Below are 22,190 nucleotides of genomic sequence, written 5' to 3' on the forward strand. Positions count from 1 at the left end.
GCTAAAAGAGCATCCCCTTTTCTCACTTCCTCACCAGTATTTGGTTTTAGCTGTTTTCTTGAATTTAGTCATTTTGACTGGATTAAGATGAAATCTCAAAGAATTTGTCATTTACATTATCCTCTTGTTAAGGTTCCTGAGTATTTTTAAGAGTATGCCATAGTCATTTTAAGTTATGTATTTATTTATTGTTGTGGAGGTGTTGGTCTCTTTATATAACCCTGGCTATACTAGAACTCACTACGTAGACCAGGATGACCTTGAACTGACAGATGTCAGCCTCTTCCTACTGATTGCTGAAATTAGGGTGTGCACAACCACACCTTACTTATATTCGCTATATTTTGATAACTTTATTCAGATATGTAGCCCATTTTTTAACAGGATCACTTGTTTTCTTAATTATTTTTTTGAGTTCTCTCTATATTATGCCTATTGATCCTTGAGTGTGTAGATAGCTGGAAGAGAACCCCTCCTACTCTGATGCCTTCCTCTTGACTCGATTGTATGATATACAGAAGCCTTTAGGTTTAAGAGATCTTGTTTGTCACCTACTGTTCTTCATTCCTTAGTAGATTGAGTACAAGTCAGGACGTCTTTTTGTAGAGCTCTATCCTGTAGGACACTGCCTATTTTTCTTTAGCCATATCGACATTATAGACTTCACATTGTTGTTTCTGGTACATTTGAAGTTGACTTTTTGTGCAGAGTGTTAGATGTGGGTCTAGTTTCATTATTCTATATGTTGACATCCAGTTTTGCCAGTACCAGTTTTTGAAGTTGCTATCTTTTCTCTAGAATGTATTTTTGACATGCCTGTCAATATTAAATGCCTGTAACTTCCTGTACTCATGTGTGGGTCTTCTGTTTTGCTCCATTGATTTACATGCCTGACTGTTTTTTTTTTCCATTGATTTACATGTCTGGTTTTATGCCAATATTATGCTCCCCCCCCCCTTCTTTTCTTTATTACTTTTGCCCTGGAGAAAAGCTTGAAAACTGTGATGGTAGTTTCTCCAACATTGTTCTTTAAACTTACTTGGCAATCTAGGATCTTTAGTGATTCTTTTGAATTTTAGGTTGAGAAGACTGTTATTGGGGAATTTGATCAGGATATGTTGAATCTCTAAACTGCTTTTTAAAAAGGCAGTTCAATTTTCACAATATTAATTCTACCAATCCTAAAAATGGGAGGCTATTCCATCTCCTAGTGCCTTTCCCAATAGCTTTCTTCAGAGATTTAATGTTTTCATTATAAGTGTTTTTCAAAGGCCGGGTGGTGGTAGCATAAGCCTTTAATTGCAGCACTTGGGAGGCAGAGGCAGGTGAATCTGTATGAGTTCAAGGCCAGCATGGTCTACAATAGCTAGTTTCAGAGTAGGCTTCAAAACTACAGAGAAACCCTGTCTCAAAACATCACAAAAAAAAAAAAGATTTTCAAGTCCTTGATAAGATTTATTTCTAGATTTCAATTTTCTTTGAGGCTACTGTGAATGGGAATGTTTTCATGATCTTTTTCTTGGTATGTTTCTATTGGTGTATAGAAAGTCTACTGATGTTGGAATGAGTTTGAAGCTATGAAAAAAGCCATTCAAAAATAGTTAATTCCTCTTACAACTAAATACGTGAAAAATACACATGTGTTTTTATATTTTCAAAAATTATATTCTGATATTGAAAACACACAGTAATGAAGAAAACAAAACATAATGAATTACAAATCGTAATCAGTTGCTGTTTAAAAAAGAAATATTGTATTATGATAGATGATAATGGAGAAACATTTTTTATTCATTTCTTAACACCTGGCCCTTATTTTAGACAAAGAGAATGAGGCTTGATGCATAAGTGATATCTTAAACAATGTTAACTAGTGAAGTGAAACTATGCAGAGATGAGAAAGTATTTCTGGCAGAAGGAATATCATAGTCAAGGAATCAGGCATTGGAAAGAATTTTATGCTTTTGGAACAAGAGGTTTTACAAATTAGAAAAATGAAGAAGGAACTGAGAGGGTTATTAGCATATCAAGTCTACAGCCATTAAGAAGGTTGCAGGATTTTTATTCCATCTTTAAAGGTTCTGAATACATATAGTGTTACCTAATTTGAGTTTGAAGATTTTTTTTTATGTTTTCTGTTGACAGAGGTTTTTGTCCTGCCTGGCCGTTGTTCAGTCCCAAAGAAATGACACAGATGTCTACATTAATTATAATCCGATTGGCCTAGTATCTCAGGCTCTTCTTATTAACTAACCCTTGTGACTTATATTAGCGCATATTTTTTGTTTGTGTTAGTCATTTGTGTGAGAAAAAGATGAAAAAAACTAGTAAAAGCAGTTTAATAGCAAAATGAAGTATAGAAGAAAATGATTGTTGTGAACATCAGGAGAGATTTACTCTCAGTAGGAAATAGTGGGTAACTCTGGTAAAGTTGCAGACAGAGCACATGAGAAGGAGAGCTGGTCTACATGGAAGTCATGTGGGCAAGAAACTTAATACCTTCAACATGCTACCAATCTAGTGTTAGGCATCTCCAAACAATTTGAGACTTTAAAATTCGATTCCTCTAAGCTTATGAACTTTTCCTTTGCTTGCTGGCTTAAATATAAATAGAGTGGTAAAGACCCAAGCAACAAAATCTTGTTTGGATTCTTATTCTGTGTCATTTCTGTTAACTTACCTGTAAATAGAAATATAGCTTATTTTAGGTGATTCAAATGAAGAGAGTCTGAGGGAGTCCTTTTCTTAACGGAAATATAAGTTAATTGGAGGCATAAAGAGACCAGCAACAATGAGAAACAGTTTCTGCCCTTAGGGACTGATGACAAGAAGAGACCATGGCTTGAGTACAAGAGCAAACATCTTGAAGGAGGCTGCTCAGGAAAGCTGGGATGTGGGGTTGGGACTGGGACTTTAAAACTGTTGCCATGGGCATTGCAGTGAAGAGGGGAGAGAGACAAAGGAAAGAAAAGAATTGTCACATGTTCTGCCTATGCATGTAATTGAGACTGGATCTAAACATACTCCAGTATATTTATAGTTTGTACTTCAGAGTCTTGAACCTTAGAATTCAGAGCAATACAAAACAATAGAAGATAGATTTAGGAGATCTTTGCTTTCTGGTTCAATATATAAAAACTGAAAAATCATCACTTCATATTAAGTATAACACTGAACTTTCTTTTTTTTAACACAGTTTGTTTATTAATAATAACATATTTTTGTATAAGGGTCTTTTTTTTTAAATTTATTTATTTATTAAGGATTTCTGCCTCGTCCCCACAACCGCTTCCCATTTCCCTCCCCCTCCCCCGATCAAGTCCCCCCCCTGGATAGAGGTGGGCAGTCCTTGGGCTTCCCACAGGTCAGGGAACCCTGATTGCTCTTCGAGCAGATGAGGGGGGGGGACTTGAACACTGAACTTTCAGAATGTGAACAATTCTTGGACCTGTCAGAGAACTGAGAACAGAGGAAAAACTGCTGCTCCAAACTGGAAAGATAAGTGAATATAATTTTCAGAATTTAGGAGGATAGCTGTCCACGAGAAGAAATTCATAAAGGAAATTCACTGCCATTTAAGAAAACCTAACTTGTTACCAATACTTGGATTACTGAAGGCTTAAAGAGGTCATGTCTAGAGTTAGAAGCCCAAGGGAGCATAGACATAAAAAATTGTTCCTGTTGTGTCTATGAATGTTATACACAGTTATCAAACATCTATGAGGAAAAATACTTCTGTATTTGCTGCAAGAAGAGGGAGAAAGTAGCTATTCGAAATATTTATAGACATTTTATTATTAAAAAATTTCATCATTAACTGAAATTACCAGATTGTAGCTGATTGAACTTTCAAGTCCTGCCTCCCTCGAGTTCTTTTGTCCCATGTAAATTAAAAGGGACTGGAAACATATCTGCATCCATGGACCAGGAGCACAGTCTCATGGGCAGGTCCTATTCATAGGTTTGAGGAGTGTGCTTTCCTTACCTCTACCCCTTGGCACTGCACACCATATATGCAATAGCTAGCCTTCATCATGGCCATTATTCAACAAGAAATTGCAAGAGATATTGAAATACACTTTTAAAAGACAGAGCAAGTATCACACTAGGCTCAGATATCCTAATAACACTACTATGATCACTCTAGGAAAAATTTTAAAAAACATGATTAACATGCTAAGGGCGCCAGTGAACAAAGGAGAACACATGAAAAAATAAGTACCAGACATAAGCAGAGATGGAAATTCTAGGAATGAGTCAAAAGAAATGCTAGAAAGAAAAGCACTATGGCAGGTTAAATGCCTTTGATTACTCCTTAGTAGAACGTTAGTAGATTGGGCATTGTTGGGAATAGAACTTTTGAACTTGAGATTCTTAACATAAGTTTCCAAAATTGAAAGCGAAGAATAAAAGAATCTGACACAGAAGAAGAGAATACTCAATACTTAAAGGACAGTTACATATGTAGAAACTTTAAACAATGGGAAAACAAAAGAAAAGAGAAAGAAACCGAAGAAATACTATAAAAAGAATTTGGGATCAGGACTTGGCTAATTAAGAAGAAGTAGAATGCTTAATTCTTTTATTATTATTTTTATTTTACTCTTATTTCTTGTTATAAAAAAACTAACTGCAGTAAGATTAGTTTGTCTTGTGATTAATAAACTTTATGAATAGAAACCATCATAAATAAAACTTATTTGCTACATTTCATAATAGTAAAGAAAATGAAAAAAAAGAAAATTAAATGGAAATTATTTAATAGTAAAAAATGAGGTAATGTCATATCTTCTGCCGTGTCTTTTCAAATCATTAGCAAAATATAAATTTCTGAAGTCACAATACTAGGAAATTCTCTTTGTATTTGTCATATTACTAAACATTATTTAAAATCTGGAATTAGATAAATATTACAGAAAAGAGGAGGAGAAAACAATAGAATCATAAGAAACTCATGTATGTATCGGAGTCATAATTTGATGCAGTAAACTACAGGGCTGAAGTACAGTTAGCTTCCTGATTTAAGGTTAAGGCCTGTAACCTTTTTGGGTAATCACACTTTACTGTGAACTGATTCAGTATTTACAAAACACATTTGTTTATTTTTAAATAAGGGATATGACTCCTCTGGGAGTTATAAAATCAAATAACGCCTCCAGGCTACATTCTCAATGGGAAGCAATTTAATCCAAATTGAAAAAATCAACAGGCATGTTGAAGCTGATTATTGTGAATATTTTGTCTTCTTTTATGAATAGATTCTAAAATCAATAGTTATACTTAAACTAGGAAAATTACTGCCTTTATCTCTAACTACTTGCATTTCTTCTCTTTGACTGCATCGTTAGAAGAAGGGAAATAGTTTTTTTTTTCTTTTTTCTTCTTGGTGTATTTTTTCAGTATAATGGTATTACTCCATGCTTTGTCAATATGCTAATATTTTATATAATGTAAAGCAGAATTTTTATTATTCTTTCCATGCAAAGAGGTTTGAAGAACCCATTTACAGGATGTTTTTTCTAGTTTATAATCATGTTATTGCATTAGGTTTAGGGTTATGCCAATGCTCTTTGCTTATTTATTTCAACATTTTTTTTCCCCGAAGTGACTGCTATGTCTGTAGCACCATTTTAGTCTATGCTTGCCTATATTATTACATAAAATTAAAATGAGTGCTAGACAGAGCAACAAATTGGAGAGAAATGATTATATATGTGAATTTATCATCCATTTTCTTATGAAGTTGACTTGTAATAGTATTTCATAGCTGTGTTTGTGATTGTTAATTCAATTTTTTATTTACAGTGAGGTTATTGATGACTTGCATTTATCTAACTAAATTATATTTTTAATATTAATGATCATATTTATTTCTTCTGACCTACATAAAATAATACTTTCATTATAGGAAGATACAAACATTAAGATAAAGCATAAATCACAGGCAGCATTTCACATATTCTTCTTTTGTAGATTTAACATTTAGCTAAATGGAGTTTTAATAATACATTAGCAACACATTGAATGTTTGAGCTAAATTGTTATGAGATAGCTCTATTATTAGCATTTTTCTTTGGTATCTGTGACAGTAATGGTGATGGTGGTTTCTAATTCCTTAAGCATATTTGTTTGTGCTGTTAGCCTCCTGCTCTTCTCCTGAGAAACATGACTCTCACAGAACATTATGTTGACTATGTTAAATTACACTCTAGTTTGGCTTCAGATTGAAATGACCTACATTCTTTAATTCCTTTTGGATTTTCACTGCCAAGGTTTGTCAAAATACACCATGGCATCATAAAGTCCAATTCACATCTAGGTAGAATATTAATACATCAACTAATTATACCAGGGCTTTGGGCCCCATCTCCTCTTGGAAAGTTAATACAAATCTCTATTAACGGAAAGGGAGACACAGGGGCAGAGACAGTCAGGGTCACAAGGTCAATATCTCCATGCTTGGAAACATGAGATGTAATAATTTCAGTTCCAACCATTGATGATTTTTTCCACAGTAATAGTGAACGTGCGTGTGTGTGTGTGCATGCATGCATGTACGTGTGTGAGTGTGTATGTAGGAAACAACTAAGGTTTGTTTTCTAATCATCTCATATACTACAGTTTGGATCATTTAAATGATCTTAATTTATAAGTTTTCTCAAATTTAGTAAATGAAGTCCCATTTTATAATGGGCTATTATTTACTCTTGAATGTACAATTATTTACTTTTAAAATATTAAGTACATATAAATAAACAAAATAACATAAATAAACATAAATAAAAAGTCCTTGCCTATATACTAATTATGCCTTAATAGTTTATAACTTGGAAAATAATATTTTAGGGAATAAAAGAAATATCGCTCTTCCTTGCAGAGGAAGTTGATATCCAAAAGACTGGTAATTAATAGCAGTGGAAAGTATTCTACTTGGGTAAAAATGAATGAGAAAGAAAAAGGTCAGCAAAATAACACTGATTTGAAATTTAATAATAAAATATAACAATTTTAATGATAATAATTTTCATGTTAATTTCAAATTTTAACCATTTGCTAAAAATAATTAACAAGTCTATAATGAGTAAACAGTTATGAAGCTTAAGTTTCAAATATCTTTAGTGTTTTGAGGGAGAATTTTATTATGTAGTGTTGGCTTGCTGAGAACTTACCATGTAGACCAGGCTAGTCCCAGACTCACAGAGATCTGTCAGCATTGGCCACCTAAGTACTGGGATTGAGGGCATGGATCACCACCATGTCCTATCCCCAAATCATTTTGTTAAGTGGCTTTGTGGTTTCTCTGTATTTTTGTGGATAAATGGAGACAGTTCCTCAATTGAGGTGGCCTTTCTCCTTGTATGCTATAGTTTTTCAAGGTGACAAAAGTTAATCACCACAACTTGTTCATAAAGTTTTGTAAAAACATAAAAATATCTTATGAATCAAATGTAATGTTTACTACACATAGATATTCATTAAAAACTAAATAATATTGACATTAGGATTGTTTTGTTATAATATGCTGTATTTATATTAATGATTATCAACATTGATATAAAATAATCATTTGAAAGCTCCTAGAAAATTTTACCAGAGCTAACTTTCAGGGCTATTGCCCTTGATTCATAGTTCTTGACGGACTTGAGAACATGTCTTTCTGAGAATTTGCCAGGTTACATTAATCTTGTTTGTCTAGAGGCAGCATTCTAAAACCTACTGACACAGAAAGATGTTTCAATACAGTGAAGAAGAGCTCTGACCCCAGTGCCTCTGTCAGTCTTCTCTGATTGGTAATCATTTTTCCTTCCTTAGCATCAGGGCTCATATTTCCTGAAAATGCTTGTTTATCTGTTCCTAAATAATATTGAGTCTCTATTCATTTCAACCATCATCTGGATGTTGCTGTCCTGAAACTGTATGGTATTTGAATGGTTGCATAGGATTTAGTCAAGTGGATGAGAAAAGAAGAGGGATTTCTTCTGTTGGACATATTTAAGAAAAAAAAAACCAAATGGCGAAATTTCTTGGTCAGCTTTCTTTTTTTTTTCTTTCCTATTTTATCCATTTTATTTCTTTCATTTATTTTACAGCATTATCTAAGACTTCAAATAGTATATTGAATGGGAACGTATAAGAGAGGAAGCAGCTGGAAAGAATAAGTAGGAATTGGAGGGCAAAGAGACAAAATCCTGACAGGTGAATGTTATAACATTACATTGGATTTTCAGCTTTCTCTTTTAAAGTAACCAAACAACATGGGAACTGACACTGTGAAAATCTTTTGTCTATGTTAAGTTGGGGGAGTAGCCCCAACCCCTGGCCTGGAAGTTGCTTTGCTCTGGACTCCAAATCCCACCATGCAAGGTCCTGACGCCTTCCTCAGGGGGCGGTCAGGACCAGTCCCACAGGGTATTTAAGGGGCCTCCTAGAGGAGGAACACGTGGTATTCGGGACTGCATGGGCTTCTTGCTGTCCTGTCTCCCTGACATGCGTTTGGCCACCCAAGAGCGTCATCCTTAATATAACGATGGGCATTTTGATTTGGTTTGATTTGACCTAAACTGGATTTCTTGTGCCAGCAAGCTCCTCTTATTCTTATCAGTCTATTTTATGTGTTGTGTATCAGGAAGCTTGCTCACCACTGTTGTTGATACTGCACTTGTTTATAATTCAGATAATTATTTAAGTTAAATGATACTATCAGACTTACCTTGTGGCCTATATTTACTTACATTCTTCAGTGACCTATCATGTTATTGGTAATGAGAACCAAGATTATGTAATTTCAGTCTTGAAAAACAGAAAGAAGAAATGAAGCCATTTAAAAGACCACACATAACCACAAATGTTGCAGTGAGTCACATATTAACAAAACCTCTGAGTCTTGTTCAAGCCAGGTGTCCTGAATCCAAATGTAGTGTGTGGCACATGCACGGTACAGCTACGAAAGGAATCATTCCCAAAGAACAGAACAGATTTTCCAAAATGTTAGTTATTTATAATTTTTTAAAATTTGGGTGTTGTTAATATAATTTTAAAATATATGTATTTAAAATACTAATTGTCATAAAATTACATATGAAATAATCTTATGTTTTAAGACTCATAAGTTTCAGGAACAGACTCAGAAAAGCTTTTCTTGTTTATACTTATTTCCTGTGAACTTAGTGGGATAGCTCTCATATAATTTTGTCATAAATACAATTTCCAGGATGAATTAATATGCTTAGCCTGCATTAGAATAGGTCCAATACTTTAGAGCTATGCAACTAATTGCTTACTTGGAATTTACAATTGGATATCAATTAGATATTGTTTTCTTTTGGGGGGTAGTTTGAGAAAGGGTTTCTCCATGTAACAGTCCTAGCTGTCTTGGAACTAGCTCTTGTAGACCAGGCTTGCCTTGAACGTTCAGAGATCTTCTTGCCTCTGCCTTATGAGTGCTGGGATTAAATGGGTTCACCACCAATATCCGACTATATTAGCTATTTCTAAATATTAGACTGTCATTTGGACATCTCTAAATCTTAAAAAAAGTCTTAGCCTACTCTTCTTGAATACTTCTCTGTAAAGTTTTTGTTCACTACTAATTCAAATCATTTAGGCCAGGAAAAAATGGCCTTAGGACCATCTTTGGGGTCTTCTTGGACACTGTATTACTTTACAAGTCTTGTCAACATTGCTCTGCATGTATGACCAGAATATATGTGTTATAATTACATTTTTATCACCATAGTCAAAGTTTTACAAAGATTACAGTACTAATCCATATTTACTTGCCTGTGCATACAGTTTTTCTTCATAGTATATCTTCTCAACAATATTCTAATGAATGTTTTCAAATATGAAACAGATTGTGTAATTTTTCTGTAAAATAATCACACAATAGATTCCTATCTTTTACACAGTAAAAGGTAAGACTTTTGTAATGTTGTGGGATAAACACATTGAACCACTCCTTGATGTAGGAGGTCCTTCCATCTTTGTGTTGCTTTCATTGGTTAATAAAGAAACTGCCTTGGCCTAGTTAATAGGGCAGAACTTAGGTAGGCAGGGGAGACAAAACTGAATGCTGGGAGGAAGAGAGCAGAGTCAGGGAGAATCCATGGATCTCTGCTTGAGATGGACTCTGGTTAATATCTTGACAGTAAGCCACAGCCACATAGTGATACACAGATTAATAGAAATGGGTTAAATTGTAAGAATTAGCCAATATGAAACTAGAGCTAATGGGCCAAGCAGTGTTTTAATGAAGAATACAGTTTCTGTGTGATTATTTTGGGTGTAAGCTAGCTAGGCAGCTGGGACAAACAAGCTGCCCACTCCCTGCAACAACTCCTTGTCCAAAAGCAACCCCCACTGACTCATACCCAGCCATTGTGGAATTCAAGAAGTTATTAAAAAAATTTCAACCGTGCTGTTCTCACTATAGTTGTATATATTTTCTCTTATCTAAATTAATTTTCATTATATATTTTGGAGATCAGACCTTTATCAGTTGCGTGGTTGGTAAAGATCTTCTCACAGTCAGTGGGTTGCCTTTCTGTCTTAGTGACCATGTCCTTTGCTTTACAGAAGCTTCTCAGTCTCAGGAGGTCCCATTTATTCAATGAGGCCCTAAATGTCTGTGCTGCTGGGTTTGTACATAGGAAGTGGTCTCCTGTGTTGTAGAGTACTTCCCACTTTCTCTTCAATCAGGTTCAGTGTGTTTGGACTGATATTGAGGTCTTTAATCCATTTGGACTTGAGTTTTGTGCATGGTGATAGATATGGATCTATTTTCATTCTTCTACATGTTGACATCCAGTTTTGCCAGCACAATTTGTTGAAGATGCTCTCTTTTTTCCATTGTATACTTTTAGGTCCTTTATCGAAAATCAGGTGTTCATAGGTTTGTGGGTTGAAGTCAGGGTCTTCTATTCGATTCCATTGGTCGACTTCTCTGTTTTTATGCATATATATATATATATATATATATATATATATATATATCAAGAAACTAGACTGTAAAAGGCTAATCAACCCAATTATAAAATGGGGCACTGAGCTGAACAGAGAATTCTCAACAGAAGAAGTTCAAATGGCCAAAAGACACTTAAGGTCATGCTCAACTTCTTTAGCGATCAGGGAAATGCAAATCAAGACAACTTTAAGATACCATCTTACACTTGTCAGAATGGCTAAAATCAAAAACACCAATGATAGCCTTTGCTGGAAAGGTTGTGGAGAAAGGGGTACACTCATCCATTGCTGATGGGAATGCGAACTTGTGCAACTACTTTGGAAAGCAGTATGGCGGTTTCTCAGGAAATTCGGGATCAACCTACCCCTGGACCCAGCAATACCACTCTTGGGAATATACCCAAGACAGGCCTTATCATACAACAAAAGTATGTGCTCTACTATGTTCATAGCAGAATTGTTTGTAATAGCCAGAACCTGGAAACAACCTAGATGCCCTTCAATGGAAGAATGGATGAAGAAAGTATGGAATATATACATATTAGAGTATTACTCAGCAGTAAAAAACAAGGACTTCTTGAATTTTGCATACAAATGGATGGAAATAGAAAACACTATCCTGAGTGAGGTAAGCCAGACCCAAAAAGATGAACATGGGATGTACTCACTCATATTTGGTTTCTAGTCATAAATAAAGGACACTGAGCTTATAATTCATGTTCCTAGAGAAGCTAAATAAGAAGGTGAATCCAAAGACAAACATATAGGCATTCTCCTGGATATTAACCTTCATCAGGCGGTGAAAGAAGACAGAGACAGAGACCCATATTGGAGCACCGGACTGAAATCTCAGGATCCAAATCAGAAGCAGAAGGAGAGGGAGCACGAGCAAGGAACTCAGGACCGCGAGGGGTGCACCCACATAATGAGAACATGGGGATGGTCTATCGGGAACTCACCAAGGCCAGCTGGCTTGGGTCTGAAAAAGCCTGGGATAAAACTGGACTCGCTGAACATAGCAGACAATGAGGACTACTGAGAACCCAAGATCAATGGCAATGGGTTTTTGACCCTACTGCACGTACTGACTTTGTTGGAGCCTAGGCAGTTTGGATGCTCACCTTACTAGACCTGGACGGAGGTGGGTGGTCCTTGGACTTCCCACAGGTCAGGGAACCCTGATTGCTCTTTGGGCTGACAAGGGAGGGGGAATTGATTGGGGGAGGTGGAGGGAAATGGGAAGGGTTGGTTGGGAAGAGACATAAATCTTAAATAAATAAATAAATAAATAAATAAATAAATAAATAAATTTTCAACCTCATTTTATGTCTTATTTTTTTGCTTCAAGTTTCTGTTTAAATGTCATACTATCAATAGAAAAACTTTACACCCTTGATATTTATTTCATCATTTATTTTGTAACTTAAATATCATGAAATTTTACAGTGAATCAAAATTTGAGATTTACTTAAAACTATGGTGCCCATTTGCTGAGCCTCATGCACAAGGAAACTGGTAAAATTACAATAATACTGGACTGTAAAACCAGTAGAAAAGACAGTTGAAGACAGGGAGGAAGGATTATATGAGTAAGTGTAGGGTCAAGATCATGATGAGAAAACCCACAGAGACAGCTGACCTTAGCTTGTGGGAGCTCAGGAACTCTGGACTGACAGTTAGGGAGCCAGCATGGGACTGACCTAGGCCTTCTCCATCTGGGCGGCAGTTGTGTAGCTTGGTCTTTTGTGGGACACCTAGGAGTAGGTCAAAGACCTGTGCCTGATGCAAGATCTGGTTCTTTGGAACCTATTCCCTTTGGTGAGATTTCTTGCCCATCCTTGATGCAAGGGGAAAGGTCTTTGTCATGACTCATCTCGATACGCCATGCTTTGTTAATTCCCAAGGAAAAAACATACCTCATCTGAATGAGGACAGGAGAAGGAGTGGATTGGAGGGTGCTAGAAGGAGAGTGGGGAGGAAATGGGAGGAGAGGAGGAAGGGGGAAACTGTGGTTGGTATGTAAAATAAAATAAAGAAAATAGAGTGAAAAAGACAGAATTCTAAAGGTATTCACAGGTGAAGGCATATTCATTGCCAAAAAACAAACCTAAAGATCATAGCATAATTTATGCAGACTGCATTCAACAATTGGGACAGAAAGGAAGAAAGAAAACAAAAATAAAAGGAAGGATGGGAAAGTAAGACAAAAAATCACTCCCAATTCTATACTCAGTGAACATGCTATTTGTTAAAAAAAAAATTAAAATTCACAATTATTCAGAGCTGGGAAATCATGACCAAGTAGCATTCATTCGAAGACTTGTTGAAATAGTTCTGCAGGAATAGAAAAACAACAGGGAAGTAAAAGTAAATACAAGTTGGCGCCCGTAAAGAGAGTTCTGTAGCACGTAACTATGCAAATAGAGGTATATTTTTCTAAAAGCAATTCTCTTAATATCTTTAAAAAAACATTGATTGTTTATGTCATGCAGTATGGTGTGTGCTATTAAGTCAGAAGTATGATAGTAGCACCAAACTAGGTCAGAAGAGATGAAACCATATTACTGTAGACTTTAAAAAATACTTATAATTGTATGTGTGTGTGTGTGTGTGTTTGCGAGTGCACGTGCATTTGTGTGTTTGAGTGTCTACATGCCTCTTCCAATATGTTGTCTCTTCACACATGTTGGCTTCAGAGTATAATTTGCAGAAATCAGATTTTCTCTTTCACCATGTGTGTCCTGTGTACCAAAAAGTCCTCAGGCTTGGTAACAGGCATGTTTAACGCTGATTCAACTTGTTGGCCGAAGATTTTTATAATTATGTAAAATAGAAATGGAAAAATAATATAAATAAAATTGTACAAGTTTGTCCAGATGATTTAGAAAAAGACTGAAAGACAATATGGACAATATTGGGAATTAAAGGTGATATTACTGGATATGTACTTATTCAATTTAGAGATATTCAGAGGTGGTTGCAAGAGCAGTAGGTAGATGCAAAGAGACAGGGAAATGAATGGGACTGGGATTCATTATGTGAAATTCACAAAGAATCAATAAAAAGATTTAAAAAAATTATAAAACATACAAGTAAATATAATTAAAAACTCATGTATCCCAGAACATAGGTATTTACATTCCAAATAGAATTTTAATAATTCAAACTTAATAATATATAAAACAACATTTTCTACTGACTAGGTATAATTCTTGTGTTCTAAGTTAAATTTAATATTTAAAAATTAATCATATTATTTTATCCAATTGACAAATTGCAAGACTGTGTGAATATCCTCAAAGATTCTGAACATAATTTGAAAAAAGTATATTTCCCAGGAATGAGGGAAACAAGTAGTAAATTGGAAAAGAAGGAAACTTTCAGCAGCTAGTGAAGGACACCAGTGAAAAACTCACAGAAAAATTAACCTTGGCAGCAGAACTCTGAATGCTTTTCTGATAAAACCAAGAAAGGCAGCGTTTCTGATCTCAGCAATTCTGCTTAACATTGTGCTTTCTTGGTGCAATATAAGGAAAGGAACAAAAGGCATCCGGTTTGAAAAGAAAGAAGAATCTTCCTATCTGTGACATGATTGTTTACATGAAAGTATTAATGGAATAAAAAGGAAACCATCAGAAGTAATAATAGTCAGGTATGGTGCTAAATGACTTCAATTCCAGCACTCAGGAAGCAAACTTAGGTGAATCTTTGTGATTTCAGGACCAGCTTGATCTACACAATGAGTTCCAGGTCCGTCAGAGCTACATAGTGAGACCTTGTCTCAAACAAGTAACAAACAACTCTAAAGTAATAATAAAATAACTCGTAAAAGTTCAGTAAAGTTTCAAGGTAAAACATCAATATACAAAACATAATTTTGCTCTCACAGATCAACAATGAACAATTAGAAATTAAAACTATAAAAAATAGGATGAAACGAAAAATACTTGGATGTTGAGTGCTATAAAATATTGATGAGAGAAACTGGAAAATACCCAAATCAGAGGAGAGACATACTGTTCATACGCCGCCAGATGCACAATTGGTGATCATAGTTCTAATAAACTATGTCAAAATATTTAAATCTCTATATGTAATAAAACTGATCTTTCCCCTAACTCATATTCTATTCAAAAGTTGCTAAAATTGGACCATCAACGCTAATTAGAATGTAGAAATTGCATCATTGCAGAAGGAAATATATTAGGAAAATCTTTCTGATATAGAATAAACAACATTTTCTTAGACACTATGTACAAACTCCTTACAGTAGAATCCATATTTTTCAAAATTAAAAAAATATGCCATTTGAAAGATATTGTTCAGAACTTAAGAACTCAAGGCACATAGTTTTAGAAAATATTTAAAATTATGTATCTGATAAAAGATTTGTAATCAAAAAATGGCTATCAACCTAATAAAACCATGGGCTGAAATTGATAGATGATGATCAAATAATTCACCAAAAAGGAAACTATGATGATAGAAACGACAATGTGAAAAAATGCTTAGCATTATTAGTTATGAGAGAATCAGAAATTTACATCACCATGAAGCATCACAACACATTTACTAGACTGAACACCATTAAAAAAACACCAAATTCTGACAAAGATATTGGGAAATAGAAATTCTTTACTACATGTAGGGATGTAAAATGGTGCAGATACCTGGATAAAAAACTTGGTATTTTCTAAATGCTAAAAGTTTGTGTATTGTGTCTTCTAGGCATCCCATTCTTCAACATATTCTCCAGACAAATGAAGGCATATGTTCGTAGACTTGTACACAAATGTTAGAACTTCATTTATAATCACCCAAATCTGGAAATACACAAACACCTATCAATATTTAAGCAATTGCTTCAATTATTTTACATAGGATGCTGCTTCAAATGAAGATAAGCTATTGATACCTTCATTATTTGGATAAATTGTAAATTAATTAAGCAGAATAAAATAAATAATAGATTAAAGAGTTTTCACATTATATTTCTCCCTTTATACAAAATTATTTAAAACAGAAATTCATTTAAAAATAGCTTGAGGTAGGTTACTAGATGACTGGAAATAGAATTTAGACCAGAAATGGCATGAGGAAGTAGTGCAGACATGGACCTGTTTCAGGAATGACAGACTTTTTTATTTTTTTATGATTGGAAACAATATACCTCTGTTAAGTCTGATCAAGTTTCAGATCCTAGGTGAGGTGAATACAGTTTACTATATGACCACTATATTTATTAGATATTAGTAAGCAACCAAATATCATTATTTGAATTTAAATCATTTTATTTTATTCTGTCAGTCCAATGTAAAACAAAATGTCATTTTGTATTATAAACATTGCAACAGTAGCACACTAAGCTTTATTGTTTTAACATTTTAGTTTTCAGAAACATTTTTTTCATAAAAAAACAAGATTTTTTCCCTTCCTTCCTTCCTTATTTTCTTTCTTTCTTTCTTTCTTTCTTTCTTTCTTTCTTTCTTTCTTTCTTGTTTTTTTGAGACAGGGTTTCTCTGTAGCTTTGGAGCCTGTCCTGGAATTAGCTCTTGTCGACCAGGCTGGTCTTGAACTCACAGAGCTCTGGCTGTCTCTGCCTTCCAAGTGCTGGGATTAAAGGCGTGCGCCAGAGCCACCTGGCTAAACCAAGTCTTTTGAAAGAAATTTCTCCAAATGTCCTTTTTGTTTTCTTATCTACAAGGTCGACTTTTAACAATACCGATGAACTTTGCAGTAGAAACATGCTCGCACTATACCACACACACACACACACACACACACACACACACACTTTGGCCTGGCATGGGTGTCAGTTCCAGAATAAGTTTATCACAACAGTAATGTGTCTAGAAATGAGTAAGGATGGTGGAAGAAATGTAGATAAGGTGATTTTATGGAAGAAAATTAATTGATGAAATGAAAGAAAAATGATGTAAAAGAATACCTTGTAACAATCTGGTAAAATATTTTGAGAGAAAAAGATTTATTTTAGTTACAAACTCTGTGACTTTAGTGAATACCTTGGCATGAAGCACATGACATAATATATAGAAAGAATTACATGGATAAATAATTTGCAATATATATTTGCACAGTGTGCATGTGTGAATGCTTGTCTTTTGCCAACTGAAGAGGTGAGATGCTAGCTCTTAACTAAACACCCACCATGACTAGTGACTCCAATATGTGTTTGACCTGAGGATGGTTGTTTGACTCCCTCTGTCTCAGTGTTGCTGCAGGTTAAAAGGAGGTAGCACTGTTATATATTACTTACTGTAATGGATTGCCTTTGACCATTCTTCTAGAAGAATGTACAGGAGAGTTTATTGGCTGATAGTTCATTTCTATTGTGTCTATATCATAACTACAGGTCTGGCTAATTTAATCTAGGAATGGATAGCTGTTGTCCTTGAGATAAAATGCACATACTCAAACTTGAATATATTTAACTTGCTCTATATAGTATTTTTATGAAAAATTATGATGTAAATAAGTGATCTAAAAGATTCTGCATGCCATGAGAGGAAATAGTATTATTAAAATGGTCATAAATTATCCTAATAGTAATTAATATTATAAAAAGAAAAAAATACTTGGGGAAAGTAAACTTAATTTTGGCTTTAAATTATTTTTATTGATTTATGATTATCAATAAAATGTGGACAATTGTACAAAAAGTATCTCTGTAAGCTGGATACCATACTCTCAAACAATCACAGTACTGTTCACCAAGAACTGAGTATAACTATTTTTTGGCAATATTGATGTTTGTTTATTTTTGGATATGAAGTATCTCCCTCCAAAAATGTTTTCGTTTTGGAAGGTGGGCTACTGAGATGTAATAGATATATTAAGGAAATTAACTTCATTAATTGAGTGAACCATAGGTAGAGGAAGTAGGTCCCTGTGCCTGTGCCCATGCCTTTGTAGGATGTATCTTGTCTCCCCTTCCTCTCCTCCTCATTTTACTCCTCTCTCCTTCTTTCTCTCCCATCTCTTTCCTTCTCCCCACTCTGTCACTTTCTCTCACTTTTTGGAGCCATGACGTGACCAGCATTGTTTTACTATATGTTTTCTGACAGATTGTTAACTAAAACTACTGAAATTTTAACCAAACGATGTATTTCCTTTCATAAAAGATCTTGTACCTTAAATTACATCTCCTTGTAAACATCCTGTCCTAAAATATCATATTGTTTTACTTTCTCTTTACAACCTACTTCTTAAGAAGTTACCCTTCCAGTTGGAAGGTTTTAATCTTAGAGAACATTGCTACACAATATTTTCCTTTAACTCTGGATCTTTCCTGGTCCTTAAACACTAATTTCTGTGTGTGCACACTTTCGTGTGTGTGTGTTAATTTCCAATTTGGGCCTTCTAATGTGTTTTAAGAAATTATTCCCGGGACAGTGTTCTATAGCTCACATTGTGTGACTATCATTTTTAATAGAAACTACTATTATGTTTCTAAACATCTGTTGAATAAGATTTCAGAGGAAGCAGACATTTACTTCTAGGTATTTTCACTGTGATTTACAACGTATCTTTACAATGTATTTGAAAAGTCTTTTCTATCTGATGCACACTGTTCTGAAGTTCCATCTAGCATCAATTCTGTGATGTTATAGAAAAGAGTTTGTTATCATCTAAAATTGGTATTAGTGGGTGGTGGTGGTACATACCTTAAATCCAAGCGCTCAGGTAGCAGAGCCAGGTGAATCTCTTAAATTTGAAACCAGCCTGATCTACAAAGCAAGTTCCAGGACAGCCAGGGCTACACAGAAAAACCCTCTATCAAGATAACAAACAAATGAAGAAAAGAAAAGATTATTGCATAAGAGAAGAATGCTGTAGTTGGATAGAGATGAAAGAAAAGACAAAGTCTGATCCCTAGGGTAGAGACGTGGGAAATGTGAATAAAGAGTATCAGCAAGGTGAATTGGCAATGCCATTAGGAAACAAGATTGGACAAAGAAGTATGCATATTTAATTTAAATTTTATTCTAAGGGGTAACACATAATCACATATGCTTTTCTCTGAATTTATTCTCAAAATTTATTTTTATGCAAATTATTCTTTAAAAACATCTTTTCACCTTATTGTTTGTTTGCTTGTTTGATTCGGGGTACAGTTACCTAGTTCAGGCTGGTCTAGAATGTAATATGTAGTCTGAGTTAGCCTTGAAGTCCTGATCTTGCTGCCTCTGCACTGGAATTCAGATATTTATCACTCTGACTGGTTGTACTCCACATTCATTACCGACCTCTGACTTGAGAAACTAGTCATAAATAGGTCTTTCCTAAAACATGTAAACAGAAATGCATGCTTGTGGTAATTTGAATGATATTGGGCTCATAGGCTTATAGTGACTGGCACTTTTGGGGCTTGTGTCTTTGTTGGAGGAAATGTGTCACTGGCGATGAGCTTTTAAACCTCGGGAGCTCCAGCCAGGATTAGTGACTCACTCTTTTCCTGTTGGTGCAGATCCAGATATAGAATTCTCAGCTAATTCTTCCAGGACTATGTTTGCCTTCATGGTGCCATGCTTCCTGCTATGATGTAATAGACTAAACCTCTGAACTGTAGGCCAGACCAGTTAAATGTTTTCCTTCATAAGATGCCATGGTCATGGTGTCTCTTCATGTCCAAGCATTAAGACCCTACTAAGACAAAGCTATTGATTGATATTAAGCCAAAGAATCAGATGTATTATGCTCACTGCAGCTGCTAAGTTTTAGGAAGTTTTTATGTGATTACAAGTAGTTCATGTCACTTTAAATACATATCAGAATAGCCATTCTGATGGACAGTGAAAGAATTTTGGCATTTGTACAGTGAGACTGTTCAGAATAATCCATTTCATTTCTTCTGTTCCTACCTAAATATATTTACTTGTTTTGCAATACTGTCTCCTGATGGGAGAACTCAGACTCTATCAGTTTAATATCATTTGCTTTATAGTTTTCAGGGCTGAGAAAGTGATTTGTATGGCAGACTGTTTATATGAGTAAAAGCGATGCAAATCATTTTACAAAAATCTGTTTGTGGGTTTGAAGAAGATTATGGATTGAAAGCATATTTTTTTTCTTAAAATGATTTTATCGAGAGGCCTTTCTAATAAAAAGTATCTGATATCGAAAAGAGCGCTAACTCTTATGAATATTAAAGTTATGCAAATTAAAGACAGTCCCATCAGCGTGTGCATTTTGAGTGTAGTTTTCCAGGGCAGTTGCCAGTTTCTGCCCTGCATGGTTGATTCAGTGTGCACCTAAGGACCATTTTAATGTGTGGCATCTGGGTGGACACCTGGACACTGTGGAGCTTTGAACTAAGGTGCCATTAATACTTAGAAAAAAATGACATTAATGTTGATTATCCTCTTTGACTAGTTTCCCCCACAACTGTTCATTCATCCTGCAACTAGATTACTGCCCGTTGCATATGTTTCTGTGTCCCTTAGGCCTGACTAATTAAAACGCTCTTTTACAGGTGACACATAAAAATTTAAAACCAAGTTCTCTTTCACCCAACTGAAGAGACTTTCAGATTTTCATCAAGAACTAATATATAGCTTTTTGAACTCGTTATATATAAAACATATGACCTAAAATGCTGTTATGTTTGATTTTTATTGATAGAAGCAAATTGAGGACTTTTAACTGGCTTGAACTTTTTTCAAACTTGAAATCTTCTTTAGATACTTGATAGATTTCTCCTAACTTTTTCCTTTAAATGCTCTGTTCTTACTGGTTTAGGAACTTATCGAGGCTGCATGAATAAGGATTAGTGCTTATCCATAAGAAAATAAAACTAAAACATCAATCAAATCCCATTCCCTTTATTCAAATGGCTCATTGGAGAGAAAAGATAATAATTAATAGTGGCATTTTCTAACACTCTTAATGTGATTGAAAATCGGTAAAATAGGTGGAAAACAATTTGGCAGCATATAGCAAGTACTTTATAGTTTGATAGATAATGGATAGTTCCATTCCATTAATATATTAAGAAACTATTAAAATGTCTATAAATATTCATGAGTAATTCCTCATTGTGGTTGTATAACACCAAAACTTATAGATATAAATAAGTGAAACAAAGAAATACTTCAATAAATTCTTTCACATGGATGATAAATGTTTTTTGAAGGCCAATTAATATGAAATGAAGTCTTTTTGATATGACAATATGATTTGAGAACAAATTTTGCCAGAACATCAATCTATGACATATGTTTTTATAGAAATACTTAAAAAAGAGATTCCTTATTTGACATTTGTTGATTTTTTCATGTATACGTATGTATTTCTACACACACACACACACACACACACACACACACACACTTTCTGGATCATAATTAACCAATGACGTTCCTCCATCAAATGTGAAAAGCATAAGCAGTGTTTCAAGCAACAAAGGAAGCTTTTCTAGCTAGGTGCACCTATGGGTAGAGCAGTGTGCCCAATTGGCAGCATTGGCTGTTACAGCATCAAGTAAAGTGAAAGAAAAATTGCCTCCAATGGTTAATGTTTGCTTTCAATCAAATCTAAGGTCTCAGAGTTAACCAATCAGACAAGACTGAATTAAATCCTTCTTTATTCTGTAATACTCTCACTGCGATGGGGAATATACCAGTTTTTTTTTTTCCTATCAATCTGTAGACTGTATAACTTAAAAGCTTACTTTTAATAGTTGACCTTGCTTATTCCTTGTTTCTTGTCCTTTTCTCAACTCCCTACAGTATTGGCACAGGTAATAGAAATGAGGACATTGTGGGTTTCTAGGATTCTGCTTCATCCCCTGTTCCTAGACTATTGCCATTAATTCCTGATATATCTATTTACTAGCATTTCTCCTAGACTCTTGTGGTTAAAATCATTCTCTCAAAATAGTTATGCAAATCTGTAATGTTGTCATGAACTTCTGTAACTTTTTCAGGCCAATCACAAGGTGTGCAGAAAAGGTAACATCCTCTTACTGAGAAGCCTGAATTCATGGTCACCCTGAAACATCAAAGGCTTTAGCCGCTGAATCAGGATCATGTCTATTTTTAAGAATATTCCTTCTGACTTACCCAGAAGCGAGTCATCAGGGGAATGTTTTCCTTTTGTAATAGTCATTTTATTCATAACTCTGAGAAAGTAACCTAGCAGAAGCCTGCAGTGTAATTTGTATAAAGAAGGCGAGGATAGCAGGTAGCATGTATGCTCCTGGGGTTATG

This window comes from Microtus oregoni, unplaced genomic scaffold (genome assembly GCF_018167655.1).
Source record: "Microtus oregoni isolate MIOR12 unplaced genomic scaffold, Mior012 000021F_ref0000039, whole genome shotgun sequence".
Taxonomy (NCBI): Eukaryota; Metazoa; Chordata; class Mammalia; order Rodentia; family Cricetidae; genus Microtus; species Microtus oregoni.